Source organism: Bombus fervidus, chromosome 2 (assembly GCF_041682495.2).
Source record: "Bombus fervidus isolate BK054 chromosome 2, iyBomFerv1, whole genome shotgun sequence".
In the NCBI taxonomy this organism is placed as follows: domain Eukaryota; kingdom Metazoa; phylum Arthropoda; class Insecta; order Hymenoptera; family Apidae; genus Bombus; species Bombus fervidus.
Genome location: NC_091518.1, coordinates 18,939,087 through 18,965,871, shown reverse-complemented (window position 1 = coordinate 18,965,871; position 26,785 = coordinate 18,939,087). Strand labels below are relative to the sequence as shown.

Here is a 26,785-nt window from a genome sequence, read left to right as displayed (position 1 = left end):
TCGGTTAGCTGTGCAGTTCAGTAGAGAATCTTTTACGAAATTGAGACAAAAGGGGTGGAATCGAAATTGAAACTCGTGTTTTATTCGAAGAATCGATTAATTTGCATTGAAACAGTTTGATTGCAATTTGTCCGTCCACGGGAGCGCAAATGGTGCGTGAAAAGTTTGAAATGTCAGAGCCAGCCGAGGCAAAAGTATAATAAAAACTATCGCCAAAGCGGGTTGAGTACATGAAAGGACTTATCAAACGCGGCTGAATAATTAAGATAAGTAAGTAATTTCCGTGTTGCATTGGAGATAAGGGGTCTGCTAATATACACGGTGATAATAAAAGTTCACCATTATGTGAATGCTAGCCGTGAAATTACAGTTATTATGTTCTAACTTCCGGCAAACTGATAATTTACATTGAATTATACTCTTAATTGGACGATAAAACTGGCTATTCGGATGTCAAGTACCTGTGACATTTACGATCATTGACTCTCTTGATTCCTGATAGAAACTTATTAACGTGCGATATAGAAATAATGTTATGTTTGCATGACATATTATTTATTCTTTCGGCATTCATGTGATTTAACTAATAAATATAGAATTTACCCATAATTTTAGAGAAAGAGTAGTATTATTAAACTACCGTGAAACATATGCATAAGAAAAACATCTAAAATACTTGAGAAACTATTTACTGAAAAAGCTTTATTAAGTATATGCATATATCAATTCATTCAGTACGTTTAAAACCATCTTTGGTATGTCTTATCTGTAACATTGGATTGATATTATTTATTAAAAAAAAAAAAATAAAATAAAATTGTTCATTCATTTTATGATGCATTTATTACTTTATGTTGCCACCGTAACATTAAACGAAAACTGTATGTCGATGTGACTGGCAATTTAATTGATCAGATTTGATCAAATATATTTAACCATCCCTCATAAAATTATTCTGGCGTCATTTGTAATGATCACCATGACAATCAGCACGTTGAAAACGATATTTAACCGTTAACGTTCAATAAGTCCACACGGGCCACATGAACTTTACTCTTCATCCCTAAACATGCAGCAAGAGAAAATTTGTTAATATAAATTTAAATAACTTCTGTACCAGACGTTCTTTAATATATCGCTGACAACTATATATTCTAAGATATAATTATATATCTATTCAATCCTCTCGATAAATAACTTACGTTTTATGAGATTAATGTGTTTCTACTGTTATCGTAAGTAAGTATATATGTATGTAATGTCGTAAATCTCGGGATAATTCAGGTGATCGATTCTGAAGTCTGAAAATCGAGTTTATTGTGAAAATACTTAAATGAAATACAGGTGTAAACAACAATTAACATCAATCTATAACAGTAAACAATAAATAACAAATTCTGTGCAATTTCTACCTGAAAATCGAGAATCGATTTTCAACGTCCTGAGCTACCGATCTTTCTCCGTCGATCTTCAATATTTTAAATAATTATTCTGTGATCTTGTCTATCTCTGATGTTGCTCTCTGTCCGTCCGTTTGGGAAATGAGTGTCTCTTAAAATGGTTGTCCGTAAAACAAAAGAAGGTCACTCTGTCCGTGAAACAAAGAAAGTCGTGCTATCCGTAAACAGAGAGAGTCCCTATCACACGTGAACTCTAGGGAGTTTACATGTATATACAATAATATACGTTCAGGTTTCATACAGCAACCTATACATCGTATATAGAAAAGCTGCACTTAGCAAATCTCTTTTTATCGCAAAGCAATTTCACACAAAGCTTCATTCATCGAAAGCACACGTACGTACGTACGTTGACGGCTGGTCACCGAACAAAATCGTCCCTTAACTGGACAAAATGATCCCTTAACAGTGCAAACCACACACTTGCAACAGCTGATGTGATTGGTCGCCGCTGATAGTTCGCTCTATCACTGATTTATATCGCCGCTATCACAGAGTCGTGACACGAAATTTTTCATCTTCGTGGCAAAACCGTGATCCGTCGATCGATTATATTGCACAATTGGATCCTTCTGTCTCTCTCTTTTCCTCTCTCAAATGTACAACGAGGGGATGAACACATCGATGAACTCGTCGTCCGATCGAACGAGCGGTGGCCGGCGTATAATTACTGCGATGACCTTAAAGTCGGCCGTGCAGGCGTCGAACGGTTTTGAAAGTTAGAAAAAATGTCGGCGCGTAATTTCGTCGTGGAACGTGGCTGACATTTAGAACACCCGTTACAACGACATTCACCAACGTCGCGAGCTAGCTGGAGCGAACGCACGCGTGTTCGCTCTTATGCCCACACGTGCTTCAGCCGTGTTATTAACGCGACTAATTATCGATATTATGGTTGTTGGTGGAATAATTAATCTGTTGATCGTCTCTTAAGCAGGAACTTGTACGATTTAAAGTAGAATTAAAAGTTAATAGAGGCACACTGATTTTAGTTAAATCAATGTTGGTGTTTGCAAATATATATATCTCAGCGAAGAATATAGAACGACACGCGTAGAAAGATAGGAGATACGCGAATAAAGAAATTATTCAAACGATTGATAATCTGAGTTAATTCGTCTTTTCTGGTTAACAAGGTACCGACCGATTTACGTAGAATGTGTATCGAGTCAGGCGAGAGATATTTTATTAAAAGAGTCTGAATCCTTTCACACTATTGAATTAATATTATTATACTAGCCATAACTTGTTGGTGATAATAAATTCTCTTTAAAAAACCGTACCAAGTTTGATCATAGGACGAGTTACTTATATATGAATTTTACAAATTACAAAACTTAAATTGTAAAATTTATTTCTACAACAAAAGTCTTACGCAACATGCAACCTACAACTTGCTTCTCATCATTTCATAAACAGTATTTGTTACTTAATTATTGTGCAAGGAACACTGACCTGCTGATAAGATTCTTTCATCTTATTCCGTCGTTTCATGGCTGTATTTCTGAGAGAATGTCGACCATAATGTCGTGAGAAATAGGCGTGGACCTGGACGAAGGAGAAAAACACGGACAGGGGGAAAGTCAGGACGACGTAACGGGTCTCGATAATTTCGGGATATCGGGAATCCGGATCGACGAGTGGTTAGGGTGTACATTGTACGTTGTACGTAGGTCTGTTGTGCACGGTGTTAGAGACAAACCGGCGCTCGAAGGCTGCCAGGTTAAAAGGCCGAGGCGGTAAATTATCCGGCACATACCGCGTGGCCGAATGAAATTAAAGCGTGCACGGGTAATGAATCAGCGCGGGGAAATGGATTTTGATGCGAATTTAATTGAGGCGATCCATGAGATGATCGTGAGAAATTCGCCATTTAAACCAAACGAAAGAGAAAGTATGATACTTTGATTTTCCGAGGATGTACGTACAGAAATTTAGGTACAGCCACTCACAAGCATTCGCATATTGTACAAAATATGATTTAATTAAATGTTATTTAAATAAATCGTATCTTGTTTATTTTATTGCTTCAAAGTTTAAATATGTTTTATTGGATAACATTTGATTTCGTTATTCGTTGTTTGAGGAATATTCTTACTCGTTCGTTGGATTTATATAGGACATTTTAATATATAGATAATTCATTACAGGTAAATTTCGCATTCGTTAACGCGTTGAAGGATTTTGACAGCTATTTGTATCTCTGCAGTAGGTATATGTTTCTCGTGGATTAATTGTCATCTTGTTTGTCATCATATCGTATACAACATACTGTTCATATTCGATTCAGTCACAGATCTTTTGATCGTTTACACCTGAGAAGTAAATGTCATGCAACCTACAGGTAAGAAATAAAATTGTCCCTCGAAGACTTGAACGAAAGTGGAACTTGATTTCTTGTATATCAATTTGGATAACTAATTAGAAAATTATAGTCATCTATGCATTAATATTATACATCAATTAATTAGAAGTTTTACATGATGAAAAAATTGTCAAACTTCTATATAATAAAATAATCGAGTATACAAATCACCGCAATTGACGTTCTCAAAAATCTAGCTCGTATGGCGTCCATTAGAGTCCTAATAATTTTAAAACAATGACTACTCGATCATCGATCAATACTTCCTGTATTGGATACCCCTAAAAAGTAGTTTCTTTTCGTTCTGAAAAATATCAGATTTGTATAACACCTGCCGGTGTCGTTAAAGAAATCACTATACAACTCGATCACGAACGACATTAACGAATCTTCTAAGAACAACCACTGCATCGTTTCTTATACGCACAATCATTTCTTCCTACAAAACACCATTCAACACAGGCAAATTACAAACACGGCTTACCAACAACGACTTTTACCCTTACTCGTCCTATATGAAGTCATCTTAACACGATCGTTCCCGAACCGGGCGAAAACGAGTGCCAGTTGCGAGTTGGACCTTGGCAGAAGAATGACGAAAAACTGAGTTCGCGCGGCATGATCTCTCTGGTTCCTCGTTGGGTCCGTGCGATTCGGACCGAGACCACTGAATGAAGCTCGTCGACGATATAAGAAATAAATAAAGACGCGGGCCATAGGGAGCAGCAGCCGCCTGGTACCGGTTGCGACGTGGTCACACGTACTTCCAAGTAAGAGCCGCGGACAAAGTTGCATGCGAATGAAGCTCCGCTGACCAAAACGGGCATTCTGCGACGACTGGCTGGCCCGATGGCTCCCCTTTTCTTCGGGATCTCTCGTCTTGGAATACCGTACAGTTCCTTCTTGCTGCCTGCTTCCGAGGAAGCCGCTTTCTTTGGACTTCTCTTCAGCGTCTTCGCACGATGCTCACACTCCTTGCCGCGCTGCCACTCCAAGATCAGGCTTAGCTTCGCGTTAGAGCTCGATTCAAGGAAAATCACCAGCAGCGATATGGTTAACAGGTTCGCGAGTACAATAGGGTCTCGTATAATAATGTAGTTAAAACATTGCTACTGCTTCCGTATAATTTTATATTTATATCACAAGCTTTGGTAAATTAACTTCAACTTCGTCAATAAGTATGAAGTTCATTTTGTAATTACAACATCCATTTAAGCTTGTGTTAAGTGTGTTAGGTGCTCTGTGACTTATGGTCGATAGTGTACATGGGATGCCTTCGTAGTTCAGGAGATATTCAGGTTGGATTCTTCAGTTTCTTTGTTTCGTGTGAGTGTATATTCTATGGACATGGTGAAAATACGTGTGGAAGAATATGTGGTATAGAAAATCGCGATAAAAAGTGATGTGAGAAAGAAATGGACTTTTAACATGTTCATCTGTTTTTTTTTTTTTTTTTTTCTTTTCCTGTATTTAACTACAGAAATTGTGTATGAAAGTTTAAAACCAATGGAAATTGGAAAGCATTTTATTCGTCCATACGTCCATATATGTATGTAATGAACATCAAGTATATATCCATTTCGAAGAGAGGTACGAAGCTGGAAAATAATTACAATAAACTTACCATATGAATCTTGTATAATTTTTTCATACAAGGTTTATCTACAAAATTGGAGTGGCTAGCATAGAGCTACGAACCCCTATCGAATAACCAAACTAGAAATTATATCAAACTACGTATCCAGTGGACAAAATGTTACACACAAACATGCAATCACACAAATACAAATTACCAAAGTTCTCCAACCTAAAAACTAACAAATCGATCAATAGAATCACACTCTATTAACGATCAATTAATATTAATATCAAATTACCTCAATACGTATCGTCTACGAAAGACCGCCCAATCTTTCACAAGCAAATTACCATATCTAATCGCTTGATCGTGGATTTTTACGCGTTTACAAGAAATTAGAAAGCGCAAAATAGCACGGAATGTCGATAATACGGAGAATCAAAATAACAAATCATCCAAAATACATGTTACAATATTTACCGAGCGAAACAAACCTCCGCTTATATTCCATTTCTTCAATTGCGTTCGTGAAAATATGTAAATATCCGTAGTCTACTGGTCACTAAAATTCCTTCCATTTACATCTCGCGTCTCTAAAACTACGGCAATGGGCCGAATCAAGCCGTTTAGCACGAACCGTCCGAAAGAAAATCAGTTGTGCAAAAGTGTGACGCGAAAACAAGGTCAATGTTGCGGTCAGAAACGCGGTTACGTAAAGAGGAAGAGAAGGAAGCGGCTCGAACGATCGGGGGGCTTAGGTTCGAGCACGGTTTTCGACACGGAGCTTCCAGGAGGAGGGCGTCACGGTTCTCGGGAACGGAGGAGAAGCACGGAGCTGGCGTCGAAGGTGGGAACCTTCGAGGAATCTCTAATAAACACCACCATTGTATGCTAATCCATAAATATGCTCTGACTACGGTGCAAGCTCGCGTACAAACCAGCTGCGACGTACGTGCGTGCGTACGCGCGTTTTCTCTCGGCCAATCGGCTTCCCCATGCATACCAACGCTACGGGTATCTCGTGGTTGTACATAATAATATGATCTTCACGACGACGTTGTCTACGATCAGGCATTTTTACCATGGACCTACCTCGATTTCTTTCCTAGTCATTCTTCCTTGAACGTTGGATAACTTCAACTTAACTTCTTCGTTAGTACTTTCGTTGGAACTATGCGATTTTAGTGGATAATAAAGGCTTGTGTGAAAAATATATAAAACAATGGTATAGAAGGATATAGAGCGATGCGTATATTGAAATTTTGGTGAAACAATTTTTTAGGCTTGAAATATTAACGAAAGGGTTGACGTTTAACACTTGAGTGATATCATTGGTGGTTAGAGTTATAGGTTGCTACAGTAATTTTGGATATTTATTATTATTGCAATTTGTGTTGGATATTCCATACAAAAAAGGTTATTAACGATTCTAATCAATGATTTATGGAATATAGAGTGTAAAATGAAATTAACAATATCAATTGAAGATTAGATTTCATTACTTTAAACTTATATTTGGTATAAAAATAGAATATTTTGTGCGAAGTAGAAAACTTGAGAAGCTTATTTATTAAGTTACTGTCTTTTTTAATTTTTCAACGAGATATTTAACATCGTCTGATATTTCTTTCTGAATTTGACCTTAATATCTCACAATTATTTTATGCTAAATTGTTTGCTCGCTAATCCATCCGTTCATCAGAACCTACCAGAATGCTCTATTTTCTATTAAAATCTGCATTGAATGAGAATATCTGATAATTGCACAACTGAGAGTCGTATTAAAATGTCACGGCGCAGAAGAAAGGAGCAAATAATAAACTCTTTACGATTGGTTAACGAGTATGTCCTGACACGAGACATATAAAGCAACGCGACAGTTCGATCGACGGCTGTTCGACAATCGATCGGCCAATAAATTAGCAAGAAACCGTTTCACAAGGCACCGAAACTGCGAGCACAGTAGTATTTCCAGGCGTAATTTACATTCCGGCCCGCGGACACGTACGATCCGATCGATTTGCATAATTTAATCAAGTGCGAACACAGCTCGATGTTTGACTGACCCAGTATACACCTGTTTACGTAAGTTTCAGCAACCGGGAACAATCCACTTACCGAGAGGTATTAAGTTCTCGTCACACTTTTTGCGCGTGGCGCTTGCGCGTCCACTCCTTCTGAATTCGTTATTTTATGCATTAAAATTTTCTTTGAAAGCAATTAACATCAAAATATCGGAGAAGTTGTTTAAAAATTTAAAATTTTGTAGAACGGCGACGAACTAGTTGTGGAAACTTAAATTCCGTATTTACATGTATATGTGTATCGAATAGTTTATAATTTAATTTATTTTTCTTATAATCCTGTTATGTATATGGTATAATTTTTATGGAAAAGTAAAGCATAGAAAATTGAATTAAATCCACGTTGAAGTTGAAATTATTTGATATGCTTTTAATTAAATTTTAATTTTGCGGTTTCTGCTCTATTAAATTTGAAAAGAAAGGATGAAGTGTAATATAAAATAAAATAGTTTATTTGCTAATGAAATATTTTGTACACCTGAATCTATAGAGAATATACGCTAATTTTATACCATTTTGAAGGATGAATTATTAAGATGAATCATCATTTGATGAAGATTAAGATGCATTATAGAAAGTCTTAAACAAATGTAATATAGTATCAAAGACGTACAAGTTTGAACCATTTCGAACTAACAATAGGCTAATTAATAAAGTTTCTCTACGAAAACATAAATATTAGCAAGATGAATGTTCCCGTGTAGGTAAGAGCCATTATACAGTTGACGTACTACATCACTTTCATTTGAAGCAGTAAATATACTTTACTCGGGGCTCTGCACAATGCTGCTTTGTATGAGATCAGTAAGCAACTACTGATTTATTTCATTGCCATTCTAAATACATTTTCTAGTAATAAACTTTCAGAGGTATTTCAGTCTGTCCAATTCTTTTTTTAATTTACACCATTCTCATCCTTAGAGTTTCCATTAACATTATCCTTCTATTCGATCACTAATCACGAAACTTTTACTTCTGTCATACGTATATTTCTTCATACATAAATCTTCTAATACCTTTCCTCGTATATGCAGGAATATAAAATAGCTTCATATAAATTTTCTACGTATTAGGTAAGGAATTCAGTAAAGAATAAAGAAAAACAGCAAGTATATTCCGATGATAATTAGAATTACAGAATTGCATCGGTATTTCATTATTAGATTGAAAAATTTACGCAAATTTTGAACACGATCGACGAAATAAAATCTAAATGGACATTTTCTTTAGCTTATTAAACATTATAACGAACATTATATCTTAAATGTTTCGTATATTTTTTGCCAGTACACTACTGTGTATTTTTTCTCGTTAAATTTTGTAATTTCCTATAAACAAAATTCACAGTATACCAATTAGGGAATAACGCTTTATGTCACGAAAAGATTCAACGAATTTTATTTCTTCAGTCATAAAAATTTATTTGGTCAATTAAATTATTTTATTAACATTCCTTGCTTTTTTCTATTACGTTACGATTAAAATACGCTATAAATAGGTTAATTTAAAATTCATTTACTCAACATCAATATAGTTGCCTAGTTTTACGATTTTCTAAAATTATCCTACGTTTCACGATTTCTTAATTTCGTTCCCAATCTCCTGGCGTGGTCACGCGGACGTAGTTCATGGTTTTACGATTGCTCCGAAACGAGAAACATTTTTCTCGGTTTGATTCTCGGGAAAGGTGTTACGAGTTTAAAGTTAGGAGAGATTTATATCGTTTCCGACGCGACTACGCCTACGAGATTTCGAGTAATCGATGTTTAAGAGTCCTAAGCCGATCATGGGAACGAGCAGTCTGTTCGTATTCAGAATGGCCAACGTGTTTGTCACCTACGCTCTTCCTTCTTAATTTTATGCGGCGAGATCTCCTGACTGACGTTTATTGAAATCTTCATGCGAGATTTATGGGTGTATATCTAATAAAGACATTCTGTCTTATTCTGCAGTTATGTTCATCTGCAAATTTTATTGTACATAAACTCGACAGATTCTCAAACGATATATTTGTCAAACTGCAAATCAAATACAAATTGAGATTATACAAGGGGGTGAGTTAGAAACTGAGCATTAGGTTACTTTCCTACTTTTATTGCAAAGGTGACGTGTCTCGTTGCGGATGTGTTGGTACAAATTTGTATTTCTCTAAACATTATTAACTCTTTCAACGTGGAATCTTTTTTAGTCTGTAAGAACAATTATTAAATGTTTTATTCTTTATTAACTATTAGTTCCGCAGACTTCTTTTTGAAATGGTTTTCTAAGAATATCATAATACACTAAAATTTTTAAGTTTTATTAAAGCCAAGCACATTTATCGGTTAATTACCAACTTATTAAAATTTATTGCTTATATGCAACACCGAGTACGACAAAATTAAAGAAGTGGGACATAAATTTGTTCTACATTTTAAATATTATAATGAATACTTTGAATATTAACGTGTTTTGCTTTTAATCGCTAGGATATTGATGTAAACGTATTAATATCAATATCGTAGGGAAATTGAATATAGCAAACGAGTTGTTAAGGTACTTCACGTAATCAATATTTTACAATAAAACCACACAGATACTTTTCACAATAGAATCTAATTATCTTTTCAATATTTTTTTATACCGTTAATGTCGCGAGAAGAAATTTTGTTTTACGTAAACCAGCGCAAATATAATCTAAAGATATAATCTCTGTAACAGCCTAAAATTCGAAACGTACATTTCCACATATACATTTCGACTTCAGAAAAAGCTATTTGGAAATAGACACGAAGCAGAGGAGTCACTTCTGGTAATGACGCAAGATCTCTGTATTTTCTCTCTCTTCCTCGTTTTCTCATATCCCTTTTTCTCCGTACTTTTCAAGAAACGTTGAACGAAACCGGCACGGTTTCACGTTAATAAGTTCCATGCTGAAAAGTACCACATTAGAGGTACTGCAGATCATTAGAGGCAGAGGGAGGGGCGGATGTAAGGGGCCCCATTAAGTACCTCTAACCAGGACAGAGACTTACACGCCGCCAAACGTTAAGCCGCATTTACACCAAACCGGTCGAACCACAAACTTCCACGTAATCCCCCAAAAAAGCCTCGAAAAGCAACGTTCCGTGTCGTATCTCGTTGGTTTAATACGTAAATACCGCGTTCATTCTTCTGTGCTCGTAACAGTTTATGATCGTTGATGGATCTGATGGATGAGAGATAAATGAGATTTTTTACATCGAAGCGTAATGTTTATAATATTTCTCTTTATTTCACGTTCGATGCTATCAAGACAATTTTTAAACGAAACTGATGAAATTGTAAAATGTCCTTTAATTACATATTACGTTATATTAGTACTGAATATATAGAAATGTCTTATTACGTTATATTAGTTTACGTAATGTACGAAATGTCTGATTTTCAACAATTCATAAAACTACATTGAATTCTGAAACGATTACGTTTATGTACGTAAATGTTAAGAAATTCTACGAAAACAGAAATGAACGAAAGTAACAAATTCTCAGCTTTAAAATTGTATTGTATCTACAAGTATAAAAATATATTTAATATCGAAAATATACGATCTCCTTAACTGTCCAGTAGCATATAAAAATATCGATATTTATTTAAAAAAAAAAAACCTGTTATTTAGAAACTTAATGGAACAAAATGGAAAGTTTTATATGTTAAGATGTAATTTATATGTACGTGTGTCATAATATTTCAAAGTATGGATGATGTCATCGCCGAAGTATGGAGACATCAGTGAAACCGGAAATATCGCGTTTCCTATCTTTATTACAAAATTAACGCGATAAGTGGCAAGCTACGATTCGAAGGATTGCATAGTATTGCCTGCAACTATATAGTATATGTCATGAAAAAGCTTGAAACGTTACGGTCGGTGATTCGAACGTAGTTGATCGCTTTCATATTACTTTTTCTCCTCGTGACGTTCGTTGCGCATAAATTTCAACTTGACGACTCAAATGATCTCTTAATCGCAATGCTCTCCTATTCTCCTTGAATTACAAACGACAAATTCCAAGAAACAACCATAACCCGTAACATGTAAGACGCGCTACCATGGTTTAATGAAAACAAAAACCAATTCTTCGAAAGCAATCTCTGCGCATATGTACAGCAGGAGTATCTTTATCTCTCGACAATCTTATTATAATAACCTATAACAATGTTTCGTAAGGAAACAGTTTTCCTCGCTCATTATATTGCAAACTGTTGATTGTTCTTTAGCTATCTACGTTTTAAGAATTATTCACACGCGATGAATAATTTGCGTACTTAAAGACGGTGTCTTTAAGAATTAGTATGTTTTAATATTATCTCCGAAAACTTGAAAGAAATGGTAGTTGTAAATCTTAATGTAAATCGTACTAAAATATTCAGAGTAATGAACTTGTTATAATGTCTAGTAAATGAAACAAATTCCTATTTAAATCCCATTCGTACAAATACGACTTTCTATAAATACCTCATCGATAACGCTTGAGGTATATCCATGCGTCAAGTGTCGAGTTCAATATTTGAAACTTTTTTCAATAAAGATAAAGAACCTCAACGGTACTCTTGCAACATGAACCGCTTGGTTTGCCAACGAAGAAATAGCAATAACAATTAAAAAAATCCTGCAAACCTAGCACACACAATATCCAATAAGGTTGAGCAGTAACACGTGTCGCAACCCTCGTGATCGAGTGTCATATAACGCACAGTTGCATCGGCGGGCAGCGTTCGGATTTTGTTGCAAATGCGACATAAGGTTCACGGAGGTAGGCGCAGCACACGAACACGGCATTCGTTGCTGTCGTCGAGGCTCTTTGCACCTTGAGGAAATCACGATGTGGAGCGGTTGCGAAAAACGACGACGGCCGCGTCGGCGTAATGGCCGCACGGGCCGGCGTCTATTGCGGCGGCGGCGGCGGCGGCTGCTGGCTGCTGCAACAACTGCACCAACAGCCAGAGCCCAAGCGAAAGGAAATCCAAAGGAAAGGGTAGCCAGAGAGCGCGCGCACGCCAGCCTATTTACTCTCGTCGCGCACAAAGAGCCGCACATAATGCGCGATTTATGCGCCACGTGTTTCTATGCTTCTACGTCCATTGTGCGTTTGTACTTTATCGACCAGCGTTTCGGCGTTCGTTCCTCGAGAAACGAGGAAGGCGAAAGCGGGAGAGAATAAGGAGACAACTAGGAAAGAAGGAAAACGAAAGGGGTAATTATTGGTGGACAAAGGAAATTTTAATTTTCGATGGTAATTGCCGTACCAAAGTAAAGAGACCGAACGTTGGAATTGATGAAGTGGGTTTTGATTTTTGGCTATTTTTTCTTGTTTTTTTTTTTTTTTTTTTTTTTTTGAAGATACGATGGGTGTTCAAATCTTGTAATATAGGAGATTATTTAAGTTTAGTATTTTACGTGGAGACGATTTCGTTTCGAGATTGAATCGTCCCGTAAGTTACTAAAATACGAAGAATATTTTTAGCTTTTCAATATCTTTATCATGACGTCCACAATTTATCAAAACGACTAGACTTATTGTTTAAAAAAATTGATATATATGTTCTTTTGTTCTTTTATTCTGCTGGAAAAAGTTGAACACGCTCAAAGATTGTGTAACGTGGCTCTCAATTATCATCAGAAAGTTTCATTTTTGTCTAAAATTCCGAGAACATATAAAAGAATGATATCGAATAAAAAGAAACAAACTGTACGTGAATAACAAAGAATTAAACAAACAAAGATATGCGTTCGATCACATCGTGCAATATCACACTTCGTTACCTTTTGCTTCGAAGCTTTTGATAATGATTCTCTCTTTGTCGACGTGAATGATGTTATAGCGTTCTAAATAAGGTGTTGTTCAGCGGGGCTGAACGAACGAGACGATATTGCGCCATGTTTTAATTTGCTCTACAACACGATGCGTAACGTCTTTGTTGCAAGAAGAGATATACACGGTTCCATTTGGGTGAACAGGGTTAAGCGATGGCCAATGGATATTTAATCGAGCATCGTTTAAATAGATTTTGCGGCATTGTTTACGCCGACCTGGGATATTTGATACTTCATTAATCCCGCTGCAGATCTATTCAATTATGGTAATACAAAATCGTAGCGGTTTCGGCTACTGTGTATTATCTGGCTCTCTCGATGAATTTCAGTCGCGACGCTGACATCGCTTTTGCGGTATCACATTGTAGGAATGAAACTGGATGACGTTGAACGTGTCCAATCGGAATAAGAAAAAAATTCAAGAACAGATGATAAATTTTGTTTTCTTCTTATTTTCCAGGCGGATGTAGAAACACGATATGATAGGAATCGTTCTTTTAAAATCTAGATACTTGAAACCGAATTTTTTTTTATAGTTCTTCTTTGTCAATTACAAAACTAATTATAGATTTGCTATTTAATATTGTATGATTAATGGTAAACAATTAGAAGAAGTCTTAGAAATACCTATCTTTCTTAATGTTAACGTACCTTAGAAATAGAGTCGTATCTTTTCCTTCAATTTCAGAGATTATTCGTAACGAGTTTTGAAACATTACGTATGTATCTAGGTATACATAAAATTGGAGTACTTGTTTGATTTAAAGAATATCTTCTTCTACTAAAAATATTTCGGTATATTTCCAAGAAAGAAATATTGTTTACGTTCCACGTACATTCTCGACTATCTTTCAAACTTTACCAATGCAATCGCTATCGCCGTATTTCGTAGCATCCTTAAACGAAATATCAAACCATTCCATACAACGCGTACAATGTATTCATCAAAAATGTTCACAGCAAGTATTCAAATATTTCCACGAGTCACCACCCTATACTTTTTATATTTCCAATCGCAGAGCATGCTGCAAAAAGCGAACTTAAAAAATCACTTTCGTCACGAGTCTTACTGCAACGAATTTCGAAATCAGCAAACCAAACGGAAATCACTTACAGACGTACCCTTGGTACACAAATACTCTGTCCCACGGGATGTTTATCATGCGGAGAGCGTCGCGTCGATGGGCAGCAAGAACGAGTCCGCGTTTCACAGCCGTCGATCGCAGCGGGGACGCGAATCGCGGCGCTGATTCCGACAAAAGCCGGCCTCGTAAAGTCGATTCGCGCGGACGCACAGGTGAAACCGTCCGACAAGCAAAAGCAACAGCAGCCAACGACAACAACAGCAACGACAACAACGTCATGGCGGCGTTCGCTTGTAATACGTGAACCGCGGTGGCACAGGCTCTCTTTCGAAACGCTTTAACGCAGCAACGGCCGCCCGCGGTGCGGTCCTTTGTCGTGGCGCACCGACGACCGCTGCAATGAGACATAAATTGCAATTAGCACCGGCGTATCTGCAACGCGTCCACAGGCCGACTTATGCGCGCGGCCGGCCAACTCCCTTCTTGCAAGCGCGTCGCTAGTTCGATCGAACGACACGTTTTCCATCCACGGATAGATCACCTCCATGATGGAAGAAGGTATAAGGTAGTTATTTAATATAGAAGAGTCAGCTGCAGTGGTATTGACCTTGACACACATCGCTGGCCATAAGTATTAGGGTATCTACCGATATCTGACCCGTTTATTTCAGAAAGATACAATCGATGAAATTGTAATTTAAGATAAGCATCAACGAAGTACTGTGACAGAAAAATTTTAGAAATTCTACGAAATGAAGTTTAATTATTTTGACCTACGAACAAGCTATCTTATTATAAAGCTTTTTAGAAAGTTTTCTTTACAACTTGTGTGTGTTATAAAATATTATTTCCTCGAGATTTTCATTAAATATAACGAGTTCGATAGGATATGAGGCGCCTGCAAAAATGTAAATCTGCACAGGCATCCTATTTATATGTGCAAATTGTACACAGTCATTAACAATTTCCAAATAATCAACGTTTAGGAAAAGATTAACTGCGGTACAATATCGTAATAGTATCTACAGACTTAAAACTCTACTGCCTCGCAAAACTCTCTTTCTCTCTCTGTTCTCTGTTGAAGTTCATTTAATTCATAAAGTAACGATACGAAAAACACTGTGTAATAACTGCTTGAAACAAAAACATTTAGAAACGAAGTATCGATGCTCTATAATACCAAGAATCTATAAGAGAATTCCACAAATCGGTCGCAGTGTACTGCGATACTTCACAACGACAGGAGCGAGGAACAAAGAAGAAACAGAAACGTGTCCGCGTGGAGGCCGTCGCATTACGGAAAGACAATGAAAAGAAAATGCCGCGGAGTTCTTGTTAAGCCGAGCTATTATCGTTAATTAAATAGCGCCTTCGCTATCTCGGCTCACGTCCCGTCGCCGTGCCCGTGGCATTAAGCCCGTATGACACCGTAAAGACTTTAAGTCGCTGCTCGTTATCGGAGGAATGACAGACGCGTCCGTGCGCCAAGGAAAGGACAGGGCTGCGATCTCCATTCCGGAGCCATCGTGTTATCCGCGATCGCTAAACCGTTCACGAAAAGGAAATAAAGAGCAGCGTAATGTGTACGTGTGTGCAACAGAACCTTTTCTCGAACTTTAGATCCTTTAAAGAATTTTTAATTCGCTCGAATAACTGCGATCCATTTTGTTGTTACGGATCCCTAAATCGAGTCTATGGCAATGTTGATGGGAAATGTTTCTATCTTGATCTTCTTAGGTCTGCCAGGATATCTACATCTACTTGCTTAGACTCCGTGAACAGTTTTAAGTGGATATTTTTTCGACAATTTTTGTTACGTGAATGGTCTATATTTGTATATTGTATGTGCGATATTTATGCAAATTCGTACTTTTGCAGACGTGACTGAAGAAAGATAGAATCTAAGCAGAGAATTGTTGAGATATTAAAATGAATACTGATTATACTTTGGATATTTCATATGCGCGTTGGCATGTTTAATACGTTTTGCAGCTTTAAAATTTTCTAATTCTATTAAATGCAATGCGTGTTTCCCGGAAATGTTAACATGCTGCCAAATGTCTGGCCGTGAAATCCTTTTCTACTTAATAGGACATTCATGAATTCTTCTGAGTCGTGGAAATGATACAAAAACAAGATCGAAAAAATTGTTGTTTTTTCTTTAATAGATATTTTTCTAAAATATTATTTGTTGTATAAAAATTATGTAATTAAATGGGAAGTGATATTATTACATAATAATACTAGTATGATATCTAGGAAATAAGACAGAATGATAAAAAGTATATTGCTAAACTCTGGTAACGATAAACCGGTAATATTGAAATAATAAATATAGAAAGTTTATTAAAACGGCTCGATTTAGATGCAATTCTAGGATTTTTGAAAATATTGCACAGTTCCTGCATGGAAGCAAGAGTAAATATGTCTTTATCTATCAAATGTTTGCACTAGATGTTCTATGCATATATTCTTACACAAGAGATTACATATTAAACTCTTCAATCAGAATTTTAACGTCATTCTACTCAAAGTGCAATAGACATCTACATATTGTTTATACTGAACGCTTTTGCTACAATTTCCAAGATTCAAATTCCCTTGTACACATTTCATTATATATTTCATACATTATACATAATTCCGTTTGTACATATTCATTCGTATAAAAAGCAAACAAGAATATGACTAATTTACACGAAGATAAAAAAATAATTGCTGGAGGAAATAAAAATATTGATCAACATAGTGAATATTAATTACTTGATTATTGAAAAGTCTGACAAAAAATTAACGTAATTGATTTTTAAAGCGAAGAAAAGACTTGCTAGAAACTGAAAGAATATCAGGTATATCCATTCAATGGTTGTGTCGTACCGCACTCGATTTTGGAAAATTAATTTAATTAACGTTTGCGAAAAAAAAAAAAAAAAAAAGAAAATAGCTGTTATGAACTGATAGAGGATTAGACATATTCGCTGTGATCGACGAGGAATGTTAATTCCATGGTTATGTTGCAAGGTACGCAGTTTTGAAAAACTTGGCACGTCCATTCGTGTGCCTCCACGATTGACATTTAAATCGCTACTTGTCATCGATAGAATGACCGGCACGATCGAACGCGCACGCGTAGAGAGCTACCGATTTCCATGGGAGATGTCTCCGTTTACAAATGAGGATCATTAAAATCCAAGTAACCCGCGAAGTACGACGCATGGAATTGTAAATGCTCGTCGTTAAACATCGCTGGCCAACTATTAGCCAAGATTTTGTACGAGCTGCTTGCCAAAGAATTACGCTCGTCAATTTTTTCTTAATCACTTGCTTTATGCACGTGTATCCTGAACAATGAAACTAATCGTTCATTTTATCGACAACAAATCATTTGACTCTGTGTCATAACAAAATTAAACACTGGTTTATTCAAAGATGTATAAATATGTATATATCTTCAATGCTTCATGTGACTATAAAAAATGAATCATATTAAATTGTGATTATTTATGCATATATGGGATATCCAAAGATATAGAATACACATAACGAATGTACATAATAAAACTAAATAATAAGATATACGAAATATATGAAATATCAAAAGCATAGTACCTACTCATTATGATATTCAGTGACTGAAACAAATTCTTGCGTAAGTTGCGTTTCTCTAATTATATTTATAAAAGTGTAAATTTGCAGTTTAGTCATCCAGTCGTTATCTAATCAAAATTTGTACTCTTGCCTTTTTTAACAACGTATAAAATAATTTTTGATAAAACATAATAACGGCAGTCTTGCATTTTCAATCGCATAATTTTCAATAATTCCAGATTTCGATCAATCGCATTGTCTCGAATAAAATTACAGATTATTCGAACCCAAAGACAAATAATATTCTAGGATATTAGATTTTGTTAAAAGATTTGAAACAGAATAAAAAGAATGGAACACAACGTTCTGCATAAAAGATATTCGATAGGAGCTTTCTATCGAAGGAAAGAAGAAACGTAATGTTTTAGTTTTCGATGGAAACGTCGCTGCCTCTGAACATAATAATTCGTCTCGTCGTGACGTGTCGTTTTCAAACCTCCGTTCTATCTACGATCGCAGAAAGTGAAGGTTTCGAACTGGTATTCTGCGAATACCGCAACGAGATAAAGTGGCTTCGAGAAAGGCAAACAATTTTCTCGCAGCGGCGTTGCCTTAAATCCCGCGGAATTTTATTCCGCTTATCGTGGTTCGTTGCAGAATGATTCAGATCGGTCGATTAGAGTGGTTGTTGGCGAGCGTGTTCTTGATTCGCATGAACGCGATCGAACCACTCATGTGGATTCAATAATTCAAAACATCGATGTTTGATCGACGTACGTATGATCAGATGAATTCTATCTGTAAGAAAGTCTTGTCTTTTAAATAATTTCCGAGTTTAACAATATCTAATGATGATTTTTTATCTTTATTTAAATTTACCATATTTCTTATACGTTTTATCAGATGTTTATATAGATTTGTAAATTTTCAAATGAATTATATGTACTCCGTTTACTTTACAATGGTAAATGTTATAAATTTAATTTATCATTGGTTGATTAAATCCGATTAAATGTCGAAAAAATATTTGGTTTACCTACTGTTGAATAGTAAGTTTCTAAAGATCGTCGATTATTATTAGCCTTAATGTTACATTTTTAATAATCCTTTGATACGACAAATTAAAAATTCTTTATCTCGATGTCAATTAGTCTCTGTGAGACGTCCAATCTCCCATTAGATTTGCACTATTATATCAGAATTGAAGTTATGAATCATCGCTCGTTAGTTTCAATCAGCATTGTTATCCGGGAGACAACGTCTCATTACTGAAAATTGTCCTAGAAAGAGCCTAATTTAAAGCATAGAAAATATGTGCTGGTTTCGTTCGTATACTTCTATAAGCCATATAAACAACGTAAATCCGTAAATTTGTACAATTTAGAGAAAGTTGTACATTCAGCATACTGGAAATTTATCTAACGATTTTAAGTCTAATAATTTCTCCTAACATTGTTAATAATTTGTAATATTCTGAAAAAAGATTCTCTGTTTGTCGTTAATAGGAATAATTCGAATAATTTACATAATTTGAAAATAAATATCTTACATTCGTCGTAGTTAAAATTTATGCGAAAATTATTGAAGATATGATAGTACATGAATATGGTAATTGTTGTACGATAAATTTAATAACTTGTTAATAATTCGGAATATTGTTAACAACTTGTAATATTGCCAAAGAACACGTTCGACGAAAAGAATTCTCCTCTTCGGTATTAGCATTGAATACATTGGTACATTACAGAACTGAATACCCCTTGATGCAAACGCGAGTCGAATCGATTTAAGCGAGATATCGATGACTCATCAGTCGGCAAACATATCGTGTAACATTTCCACTATTGTACAGAGCAAAAGATTTTGACATGGTTGATAGCAATTCGTGATTATGGAACCGCCAATGATACTTTAACTTAGTTAGTCACAGCTTTCAGATCGAGATTTATAAACGTCACTTGAGTGGCACGTGACATTTAAAGTATCGGAACGTGTGTCGATTTTTACGAATATAGAGTAGCAAGTGTCAATTGCCGTTTAAACGGCATCCATGTATATTTTTTCTTTAACGTTATGGCCTGTTATGCTGTTAACGGCACCTTCATATCGTACGTTTTCCTGTCAGATTAAACCGTGACGAGGTTCGTTCGAAATCTTTTCCTCGTAGACGATACAAACAGTCCTGACATGCACTTGAATTCATTTATAATGGTCACATACTTTTGAAATACTATTGCAATCATAAAAAAAGATTAGAAAGTAAATAAATACAACTACAAATATTAACATCGAACAAACTTCTTTCACTTTGATGAGTACTTGTAGAAAACTATGATCTTCCTATCTATCCGTGTAAGTACTTCCCTTGGCGTTTATCACGCCACTAACGACGATTCGAATAGTCTGAATTTCAAATAGAATGCTTAAAATTTTAGCGAATTACAAGCCAAATTACTTAACTTGAGTCGAATAACCCTACCTTACCTATATTAACAAAATTAGTCTGAAAAAAGACCACCTAGCTTTATTCAGCGTACAAAAAAGAAAAAAAAAAAAAAAAAGAAAAAACCACCAGTGAGTCGTCATCTCTAAAGGATTTCCGTAATCCGATTATTATCATCGAGAGCGGGAGTGAGAGAGAGAGAGAGAGAGAGAGAGAGAGAGAGAGAGAGAGAATAGAGCAGAACAGATCGAGCAGCCAGATTTCGCGGGAGGTCGAAAACGATCCTTCGTGTCGGGGACATTTGGATTTTTCCAGTTAGTACGGTATCGTACCAGGTACACCAGGTACCGTAACACGTTCCTCGTCTCGTCATATCGTGGAAGAACAAAGTCGAGCAGTCTCTTCGTTCGACTCCTCCTAGTCGAAGTCGACAGAAAAAGACAGCGGTTGGTGGAGCGATAGCGACGGCAGCAACGCTCCAGCAACCAAAGGGCAGGGAGGAATGGTATTTCATATTTTACGGTCGACCGTGCAGGAAGCAGCCCGACTCACGAACTGGACAGTGCTCCTAGCTTTGATGGGGGACACAACATCGTCTTCGGCCTCTCGAGGATCACGATTCGGTGACGTGTGGCCGGCCCGCTATCGGGATAGCGTCGTGTACGGGCGCATATAAACGTAAAGTTGGCGGTGAAGGCTCGGGCCGGCCACGTCGAACCGTTCACGAGGCCGCACACCGTTTCCTAGTAGTTCTAGTAGTCCCGGGATCAGCCGGAACTGCCGAGAAAAACGGATCGAAAGCAGGGCCAAGCGGAATCGTGGCCCATGCTCCGTGATAAATAAACGCGAGCCGTGCGGCTGCAAACAAACCGAGCAACCGCGTTCCGCGAAATCTTGCATCGTTTTCACGGGAACGAGCGAACCGTTGTTTCTGGCGGTGAACGTTGTCGCGGATTGTTTCACAGGTATCTAGGTTTCTTTCAATGGGAATATTGATCGACGTGTTTCCTGTTTCGATATGCTTCTCGACGAAGCAGCAACCAGGAGCTTTTTGTTGCCACGTGCTCCAAGAAGTACCCAATAGATATTGTGGAGAAAAATTACAAATATAGTACCAGTCACTTACAGTGGCTGCAATAAATATTTGCGCACCATTGTGTATGTTACAGCATTTACGTGATTAATTAATCACTTAGATCCAAGTGTATTAAATTTCGTATCATGTACTTGTACCTACTTTCACGTGATTATAAATGTTTGATACTATAGAAATGAAAGCTAGATTCTGATAAAGAGACGCTACGTTAGAAAATAAGGATACGTACAAATACCTTTCATAGTCACTGCAAATTTAAAGGGAATTCGTGTATGGTGTGTAAGATGTTGATAATGGGCATACGGTAACATCGTTGCATGTGCATTCGAAGTATTAATGATTTTCAATATTACTATTATTAGTGTAGATCACAGAGCAACATCGTATTGTATATAGAATTTTGACCAGGCCACGGATCAAAATTGAAAAAATGAGATTTCGTTTCTTTATTAATTTAAATATGTACTATGTTTTGAATTCTGTTTTCAATGCTTCTTACTTTGTGTTCATTATGGAAGCATTTAATAAATACAATTTTGATTACACAATTTGTTTCATAAATTCAAAGTTATTAGTCCTACGTATATAGGAGCTTAAATACATAGTTTTATACGGTTTACCTGTACACGTCAAATTTTCCTGCAAAACAAACACGGCCACCGTCGCGGTGACATTTTACAATTCAATTATGTGAGATTGTACAAACGCCGCGTCGTTCTGGCTCTCCGGTATAATCGATCAACGAGATTATTCGTGGCCGCGCGTATTCGCAGCCGACGAGGATCCATTACACTTTCAACACCTCCGTGTCTCTGTGGAATCGCGATTTCCCATAGCAGCCTGGTCAGGGGCCGGTTTCTTTCGAACGTAGCCACGAGTCGCGTCGCTAATTAAACCATCGAAGCATCCGTCGCGTTCCGAGCATCCGAACGTTCCAATTAAACGGCGAAATTACGGTGTTTGCGTAATTAAGGCAGCGCTGTCTTTCCTGATCGAGGATCGACCGTCCTAATCGTCCTGGAAATAAACCAGGTCCCGCATACCACTAACCATCGAACGTGCTAATTAAGAGTGGTCGCAACGTCCGCATGGTATTGCTCTTCGAGTTCAAAAACGTACTATAGATAGGAATCGTAAGCTTTTGTAACAGTATTTACACGTATCTTTATTTTCTAGCGAAGTGCCTTTTTATCGCTTTCAATATACCTTTCATTCTCATGGTGTCAATTGTTCATTATGACATGATATATTCGGTATGAAAGTACTATTAAATGATACGAATACTAGACTTGAATCTAATTAATTAGTATATAAATGATATGATAAATACAATGAAATGTAAATACCTCTTGTAGCCACTGTTAATTTCATCATAAATATCTTCAATCCTGTCAATCGATACTCTGCCAATGGTGCAAAGTTTTAGATCTGAAATTCAATATCGATAGCCATCGATACGTTAAAGAACGGTAATTCTCAATCTTATATACTCTTCCAAATTTTGTATACCAAGTCATTGCTTGTATTTCATTAAGCCAACATTTTCCGATTTCTCTGAAATCTGCAATATAAATCTGAGTTACATCACAATAAAAATATTACCATACTGGAATCTTTAAATTCATCGAAATCTACCCAACGTGTTATGAACATTCTTACGCAATAAAGACAACGAGTATAGTAAATACAACGAAGAAAAGGAACAAGATTGAGGCTATTGGAAAAGAAGAAGAAAAGAGCTACGAAAGAAAGGTCGAGCGCAGTCACAGATGATAGCGATAACGGACGTATAAGGGGCGTATCTACGTTTAGTTCGGACAGCCAGCACTTTATTCGGCTGGCAAGCGTTAACAAGTGTTTTCCATCGGTTTAAAAGGCGCCAAGACACAAGGCAACCGGTCCAGGTACCCGCGAACGAGCCTCTATCGGTGACTCATTGGAAACGCAGCCGGTTTTCGTGTTCTCCAAACACCCAATTCAACGATTTCGCCGTGTGGTTAAGACGTTCGATTCGATACGGCCTGATGGAATCGTCTTCCGTCTCGTCTCCGCGTTATTGCTTTATTTCTCCGTTACTCGGCAAAAAGTCAGTTATTTGTTTAGTTGGAGAATGTATTTTTCTTTTTAGAGCCAGAATACGAGTTGCGTGACTTACAAAGAAACGCTGTTATCCATTTTTTGGTGATCGTAGTTTCGTGTGTCTTTTAACGTGATTTTATTACATTGAAGTTAGAAAAATTACAAATCTTTAATTAGTATAACAGCGGAAGCAAGCACAGCATAATTATCAAGACGGAATTGTAGTCTCGAGAAAATCATGGATTACAGAAGATCAACAAAAGGTGATAGGATTGTCATTCTTTCTTTCATTTTTAAAAAATTAACAATACGACATCTCGCTTATAATTATCACAATTCGTCGAGTGCTATAATCACGAGAATGGCGATGCTTTTAGAATATTTTAAGAATCGTTCTCTCTGTGATAATTAATGCAAAGTGACAAATTTCGAAATGCGTCACTGATGCAGCAAATGAGTAATATGCAAATAAAGATTGCTGTATCGGTATTGTTTTTAAATTTTAATTAGTTCATAATTGAAGATTTCTTTGTTAGTCACCTTATCGAAAGACGTACTGAAATAACAAAGGCTACGATCAACTTTCAATGAATTTATCTTTGTTCTGTCCAACATAAGACAACAAAGGAAACAATCAGTAAGTACTCATTAATGCCTCGAAAATTACTCATCGCTTAAAACGAAACACTGTCGCATATGCTGATCGTGTGTGCGATTAATGACAAAGGTAATAATAAAGTTTCAGAGTCAAAGATCTCAGCAGACAAAAGATACACGTTATATGAATAATCACATATGAATAATTCATCGAATTTTTACAAAGAAAATCAGACAGAAGATCACAAAGAAATCGATTGTTTTTAATCTTCGTCGATTATCGGTCATCAAATTTTTATAGACAAAATCACAGAAAATGGCGATATAGAAAGTCGAATCGTGAATTAACCGATTCTTCCAATCTTTCTATTCTTTCAAACGGATCACTGTCGATCATTATTCGTCGTACTTTTACGAAGAAGATCACCCTCCTAATAACTTTTCATTTCATTTAGCCCTGCAACCTTGGACGACGCGTTCTGCTTATTCTGTTAATAAGTACAATCAGGGATTAAAAATAAGCAGACATGTAGTCGAAATGGATATAAAGTTTCGCTACATGCGGCCTATTTACACAAAAATGTAAATATGAATTTCAATAATTTACTAAAATAATCTATGTATTATACGGATATGTAATAAATAAAGCTCAAGTATATACGTGTATGTCTGTCCGCATACTTTTGTTCCCGACTGAATACGCATCTACTTATTCAAGTTAATTCCAACGATCCACGCTATTTTCATGTTCATGGGTTTTTCGTGCTGCATTAAGAGTTCCCTTATATCTTATAACCCGTACAGGATATACATTTCGTCAGCGATATTGAACAGAAAGATATGAAAATCGTGCGCGATTTAGAGATATAGAAAAATATGAAGATCGCCTGGGGCAGGCGGATCGAAGGTGAAAACAGTCGATTACATCAGGCGAAAGACAGCGAAGGAACAGCTACGAAGGGGTCATCGCGCGTCGACGTTGTCCCCGCGAGCATTGCACGTAATTAGGAGCTCACTAGCGGCGAGCAAACAAACAATGGCTGACTCTTCTCGCATGCGAGTAAATGCGTCAGCGCTACGGTAATTGTCCGGCAATTACCAGTCGCGCAATCGCCACGAACCGGTGTGCATTCGTCTGAACGAACCGACCGCTGTCCTTCCGAGGCCTCGTCTTTTATTGATTCCTTGTTAATTGGACGGTAGTACGACCGCTACCGGCGTCGGGCTTTTTGCCAGTCGTCGTTCGATGCGATGACAGCAAGGATTATTTTGGTAGAAAGAAATCGCGGATCTCGGGATAGACGGTTGCGTAAGCCAATTCGCGATGCACGATCATGTTCGGTTTCAGCCGGTTTCACGGTAAGACGATCGTAATGGGAGGTAGATTATAAGAAGTAGCGGTAGTTCGATTGATCCGAAAGATCGAGAATGTTCTTTTTGTTATTAATGTTATAAATAGACTTTATATATTTACATATTTTATATTTATGGGAATGTTATATATTTCTACTGAAAATATGCAAAATGCACGTAATATGTAAAAATATAGAGAATATTCAACGTAAAATATTGGTAATATTTAAAAGACGATAACTATATATTTTTAAGTTCTACTTCTATAGTTGTATTTGTAAGGACATGAATTTGTATAAATATCTAGCCTAATTATAAGCGATGAAAAAAATCATTTAGCACCCAAGAAATCTATGGTGTGCATATTATAATATATGTTTTTTGTTTTTGTATAACTTCATTAATGCATTTTTAGAAGAAATAACTCAAAACACATGGAAGTAACATATGTGCCATTAGAATTTTAATTTTAATTTGAATTACTTAATAATTCCATTATCTACATACTTCTTCAACATGAAGTCAATTTATTATCGGAGCTCTGAATAGAATTATTCTGCACAGTATATCAAATTACGATTCGCGGTTGTTTCGTCAAAGATTTTAAAAGATTTGTCATAAAAACATCAATGGTTTTAATGACATTGGTATCTACTTGTTAAGCCAAACGATTTATTTTTGAAACACATTCTTACGCGATCTAGATGCAGTAAGAATATAATCCTAGGAAATGAAGAAAATCGATGTACGCAGTAACGCGGTAACAATATTTTACTTTTTCCAATGCACATTCGCAATTTCACCAAAAATATAGAAACCCCACAGATGTGTGATGGTAAACGAATTCAAACATCAATCACGATGGCGACAAATTGACACGGTAGATAAGAAAAACTGTAAAACATTGACGGTGACAGCAACTTTGTAGATTATCTGACACCTTGGGTGCTCTTACGTTTCACGGGACGAAACGAGATTGTGTCACAGGGCAGCGCGACACGTCCTGTCCCATGACGCCATTTTATCGGGATTTCAGCCGCCATACAGACAAAAAAAGACGAGCAACGACCGAGGTTAAGATCCACAGGAAAGATATACGCGAAACGGAGAAGACACGTAGCGGATTGTCGTCGATCATCAGACCGGAAAAGGTCCCCGTGCATTTTCTTCGTTTTGCGGCACGTCACCGGTTCTCTGGCTGCGGCGACTACGCTGGC

General features: G+C 36.6%; 1 protein-coding gene and 1 long non-coding RNA gene across 2 annotated transcripts in view; both read left to right on the top strand.

Moving 5' to 3' along the window:
* Mesr6 (misexpression suppressor of ras 6) overlaps positions 1 to 26,785 on the top strand; it is a 470,406-nt gene that overhangs the window by 119,093 nt on the left and 324,528 nt on the right. The window lies entirely within an intron of this gene.
* Positions 15,549 to 17,242, top strand: LOC139998173 (uncharacterized). The gene is made up of 2 exons (XR_011803202.1): positions 15,549 to 16,229; positions 16,291 to 17,242. It is a non-coding gene; the product is annotated as an uncharacterized lncRNA (long non-coding RNA).